General features: G+C 42.7%; 1 pseudogene; it reads left to right on the forward strand.

The window, feature by feature from the left end:
• The first annotated feature begins 4,153 nt into the window (after window positions 1–4,153).
• On the forward strand, window positions 4,154–4,734 carry LOC148014164 (chaperone protein dnaJ GFA2, mitochondrial pseudogene; annotated as a pseudogene).
• Window positions 4,735–5,859: the final 1,125 nt, after the last annotated feature.

Here is a 5,859-nt window from a genome sequence, read left to right on the forward strand (position 1 = left end):
CTGAGGAGCAGAGAAATGGTGGTGCATCTTCTTCAGGAGGAACTTCAAAAGAAGCTGTCTTCTACTCAAATGCTGGAAGAGGTAGAGGCAGAGGTAGAGGAGGCCGATTTGGAGGCCGTGGCAAAAATCAGAATATGCAGCAAACTCAAGAAAACCAGTCCTATGGAGGAGGACGTGGTAACTCTAGAGGCAGGGGGAGCCAAAGAGGTCGTGGTGGATGGCAAAGAGGTCAAAATGCAAACAGTAATGTTGAATGCTACTACTGTGGTAAAATGGGTCATATGGCTAAAGACTGCTATAAAAAGCAGAATGACATCATGAATGGAAAACTGCAACAAGGGAATTATGCATCTTCTAACAGACAGGGTGATGACAGAAATGAACATTTGTTCATGGTGCAGCACATGAACAATTCTGTGACAAGTGCAGAAGAAAGCAATGATGTATGGTATGTTGACTCAGGTGCATCAAACCACATGACAGGTCATGCAGAATGGATGGAGGATGCAAGGAAAATGGAAAAACCAGGATTTGTGGAGACTGGTGATGATACTGCACATCCTATTGTGCAGATTGGAAAAATTCCTTTGTCTATGCAGGATGGGAAAAAGAAATACCTCTCCGATGTATTTCATGTCCCGAATATCACCAAGAATCTGGTTTCTGTTGGTCAAATGGTTGAGCAGGGCTTGCAGGTCAGATTTAATCCTCATGGATGCTTTGTTGAGGATATGAAAAATAAAGGTCGCTTGATAGCAAAAGGAAAGAAGAAGGGCAGAATGTTTACGTTGGATGCAGACATGTCTGAATTGAGTGCAGCAATGTTTGCACATGGGACCGATGTAGTTGCAGATATTGATATCTGGCATAAACGCATTGGTCATGTTAATGTACAGCGACTTAAATCAATGCAGGCCCAAAATATTGTTGCAGGTTTGCCAAAATTCAAGGTTGCAGAAATGCATAAGGTATGTGAAGCCTGTCAGTTTGGAAAACAGGCAAGGAAACCATTTCCTAGACATGTTCAAGAGAGTAAGAAGCCATTGGAATTGATCCACTCTGATGTGTGGACAACTAAAGCTGCATCTCTTGGAGGCTGTCATTATTTTGTCAGTTTTATTGATGACTATAGCAGAAAAGTTTGGGTGTATTTTATGAAGAAGAAAAGTGAAGTGTTTGGGCATTTCAAAACTCTTAAAGCTATGGTTGAAAAAGAAACAGGTCTGCAAATAAAATGCCTAAGGTCAGATGGAGGGGGAGAGTATCTCTCAAATGAGTTTGCAAGGTTCTTGCAGGAGCATGGCATAAAGCAGCAATATTCATGCAGTCATACCCCACAGCAAAATGGAATTGCAGAAAGAAAAAACAGACATATTGGAGAGGTGTCTCGTGCCATGCTCAATGAAAAAGACCTGCCAGATTTTTATTGGGCTGAAGCAGTTGCTACAGCAGTCTACATAATGAACAGGACTCCCACTGCAGCAATACATGGAATGACTCCAGAGAAGAGGTATACTGGTAGGAAACCAGATATTTCTCATTTGAAAATTTTTGGTTGCATTGCCTATGTACATGTGCCAGATGAGTTGAGATCCAAGTTGGATCCAAAAGCTGAGAAGTGCATCTTTATTGGTTACTCTCTACAGCAAAAAGGGTATAGATGCTATAACCCTTCTACTCGTAAGTTTACAGTGAGCAGAGATGTTGTTTTTGATGAGATGAGTAGCTGGTATAAACCAGTAAATGTGATTGATGATGTAGATGCACAAAATGGTAATGCTGCACAGAATTCACAGCAACAGTCACAAAATACTAGTGGACCTGGAGCATCTTCTAGCAATGGTTCACATTCTTCGCCATGGACAGGCAGATTGAGATCAGGAGAATCTTCTCAAAGCAATGCAGATGGTGGTATGCAGGTATCACGAAAAGGAAAAGAGAAGGTTGATCAGCCCATGTTTGATGTGAATGCAGGTCACTCTTATGTGGATGGTGAATCCAGTGGCTCAGAACAGAGCATTGATGATGAGTTGGGTATTCCTTCTATTGTTACACCTGGAGTAAGGAAAACCAGGGATGTTTTGAGAGCACCTGGGAGTGAACCTACTTTGCGCAGGTCTACGAGAGCTAGGTATCCTGTGGATAGGCTGAAATATGATGGATTTACAGCCATTCACTATGCATATATGGTTAAAGTGATACAGGAACCAGAACCCACTTCTTTTGAGGAAGCCATGGGAAAAGAAAAATGGGAGAAAGCCATGGATGAAGAAATGGATGCCTTGGAAGCAAATGCTACATGGGAATTGGTACCTTTGCCTAAAGGTAAAAATGCAATTGGCTGTAAGTGGGTTTATAAGGTGAAGCACAATGCAGATGGTTCTGTGAACAGATACAAGGCAAGATTAGTAGTCAAGGGGTATGTACAAACATATGGCATTGACTATGAAGAAACATTCAGTCCGGTTGCAAGGATGGCAACCGTAAGAGCAGTCATTGCTATGGCTGCATCAAAGGGATGGTCTTTACATCAAATGGATGTAAAGAATGCCTTCTTGCATGGTGATTTGCAAGAAGAGGTCTATATGGAGCAGCCACCAGGTTATGTGCATGCTATTCATCCTGAGTTTGTTTGCAGGTTGAAGAAAGCCTTGTATGGCTTGAAGCAAGCACCTAGAGCATGGTCTGACAAGATAGGACAGTATCTTGTCACTATTGGCTTTCAGATTTCCAAGGTAGATTTCTCACTTTATGTGAGAAAAACAGAGAAAGGTATTATGCTACTTGTCATTTATGTTGATGATTTGATTATGACAGGTGACAGTGATGAAGATATCCTTCATGTGAAAATGCTATTGAAGCAGAAGTTTGAGATGAAGGATTTGGGAGAGCTGCGTTATTTCTTGGGCATTGAGGTGATTAGATCACCAAGTGGGATACAGCTCTTGCAGAGGCAGTATGGATTGGACATGCTGTCCAAATATGGGATGACAGGCTGTAAGCCTATTTCAGTTCCTTTGGAGCAGAATGTGAAGCTGAGCACAGATGCAGGTGAGCTTCTGGAAGACCCTACTATGTACAGACGCATAGTAGGAAGTTTGATTTATATGACTATTACCAGGCCAGATTTGAGCTATGCTGTTGGATTGGTAAGTCAGTTTATGCAGGCTCCAAGGAAACCACATTTGGATGCGGCTAGACGCATACTCAGGTATGTGAAGTCCACATTGCAGTATGGACTATTTTATGAGACTGGGGTTCAGATACAGTTGCATGGATACACTGATGCTGATTGGGCTGGTAGTATTTCTGATAGACGATCTACCAGTGGATATGTGTTCTCTTTTGGGAGTGCTGCAGTCACTTGGAGCAGCAAGAAACAGCCTACAGTTGCCTTGTCGAGCACAGAGGCTGAGTACAGGGGTGCAGCAATGGCTGCATGTGAGGTAGCTTGGTTGCATAAGCTACTTTATGATATGCATCAGTCTACAGATGGACCAGTTGTCATTTATTGTGACAACATGAGTAGTATACACTTAGCAAATAACCCAGTCTATCATGCTAGAACAAAGCATATTGAGGTGCATTATCACTATGTGCGAGAGAGGGTTTTACTAGGTCTTATTGATCTAGTTTATGTCAGCACAGAGGATCAGGTAGCTGACATATTCACGAAGGCATTGGGCGCAGAGAAGCTGCGCAAGTTCAGAGACCTGCTTGGTGTGCAGGAATTGGGATTGAGCTCGAGGGGGAGTGTTGAGATATCGAGCTCCACTCGTGATACGCCAGGGTGACCGTTGTGTATTTATGTCACCGACTTGTCAGTTGTAGATGCGGTTGGTATACCGCCCATGAATAATAGCTACATGATAGCTATCCTTATCTATTCTAGTTCGTGGCTCAGTTAGAATGCCACCTTAGTTAGTTGAGTTTGGTTTGAGACCCATATATAGGGTTCTTCTATTTCTTTGTAATAGAGTTCTTTTGGCTTACACAACTAAGAAGAGGAAAACTGTTTTCAGCCTCCACCCTTGTGTGTATTCCCCCATTGTGCAAGCAAGAAAGCTTCAAGTGAGACTCCTTCCTTCTCTCCCACATTCTTGACACTCTAAGATAGTTTCATTTCTTGCATTGACAATATGTGATACCTATAATGGCAAGGGAGTGCCTCCAGGTTCCAAACCACAAGTGTGTAAGGCCTGCAATGGATCTGGCATGAGTATTAGATAGCAGCCTGGGTTTTTGTTCCAAACAACATGCATGGCCTGTGGTGGTTCAGGTGAAATTATCAAGGAAAAATGTGAAAAGTGCAGTGGAAAAATCACTGTGAAAGTAAAAAAGTCTGTGACAGTTGATATCCCTGCAGGTGTTGATTCTGAGAATGTTGTGAGAGTGCCTGGTGAAGGTGGCTTTTCTACTCAGTCTGGTCGTGCAGGTGATGTTCTAGTCAACATACAGGTTTTACCTGATCCAGTATTCAGGAGAGAAGGCATAAATTTACATGTTGATGCACCAATCAGTTTTTCTACGACCATACTTGGAGGCAAAGTACAAGTACCAACTTTGACCGGTGATGTCATACTCAATGTGCGCCCAGGAACACAACTTGGACATAAGGAGGTTTTAAGGGGCAAAGGTGTTAAAGTAGTGAACTCATATGGACAGGGGGAACAATATACATCTTCTTGTTTCCATCCCAACATTGTTGACTCAATGGCAACACAGTTTGATTGAGGAGTATTCTAAGGAGGAGAATAAAGAGAGGCGAAGAAAATGCAGCAGCTGCAGGAGGGAGATTATAAGTGGATGGCTTTTATTTTTGTTGAATCATCTAACTATATATGTAACGGAGAAAAAGGAAAAAGAAACTGATAGAGAAAAAGCTGGGGAGGAAGGAAGCAAGAACTCAGTCGCGGTGGCACGGAGGGAGAGGAAGACAAAGAGACAATGATTAAGGACCGAATTGCACTGAAGTTGAAGAATGATGGAGGTGAAGGAACGATGGTAACCTGCACCATGTGACAAGGATATGGCTGTGATTTTTTTTAAAAAAGCCAAAAGATTGTGTCATAGCTGGGAGGCCTATCTCTTCACTTTTAGCCAAAACTTGCAATGGCTCATGATCCTCTCCATTTTTTAAAGGATCCATCATGTGGTTTTTGGATTTAAAAGTGGCTCACGATGTTTCTGAAGAAACATTTGCTGGCCAATGCAACTAACCTGTAATTTATGGCCTTGACAAGTAATGGAAGCGATTGTAGGAATGAGAGTGAGCTTAATTCACCTTCAGGAGAGTATGTCAATGAAAGTGAAAAGGCAGGCAAATCGAAGCTGAAGATCCACCAAGGAATCACGAACATGGAAATGATGAACAGCTTCCTGTGCGCAATTTTCCTTCTGCCACTGCCGGACGTTTCTTCTTCCCTCGCAAGAGCCACCTGAACGTGTAGTCGAAGCAATGTCAAGCGGCTGGTGACACACAACAGCTATCGCATACTATCAAGAAGAAGGCGAGCTTGCAAACAATCTCTCACCAGCGACTAGGGCTTACGAGTATAAGTCAAGGGCTCTCTATGCAAAGAGGAAGAAAATTCCCATAGCAGAAGTACTGCTAGCTCTTGAGGTTCAAGCATAGGGCTCTATCAAAACTTGCTTGGATGTTCTTTGCAAAAGCTCTAAGGGTGGAGAGTTCTATCAGACTGGATGCCTCAAGAGAGGCTCACCAGACCTCAAGAAGTATCACCTTCGTCAACAGATTTGTCAAGTTGCAGCTGGAAGGGCTTGTGATAGGGCATTTCCTCTAACACAATCACTCAAGTACAAGAAGTGTATTTCTATGGTAGCAAAGAATTGTAGACA

Source organism: Lygodium microphyllum, chromosome 25 (genome assembly GCF_053477565.2).
Source record: "Lygodium microphyllum isolate KBCC chromosome 25, Lygodium_microphyllum_v1.1.10, whole genome shotgun sequence".
Classification (NCBI taxonomy): Eukaryota; Viridiplantae; Streptophyta; class Polypodiopsida; order Schizaeales; family Lygodiaceae; genus Lygodium; species Lygodium microphyllum.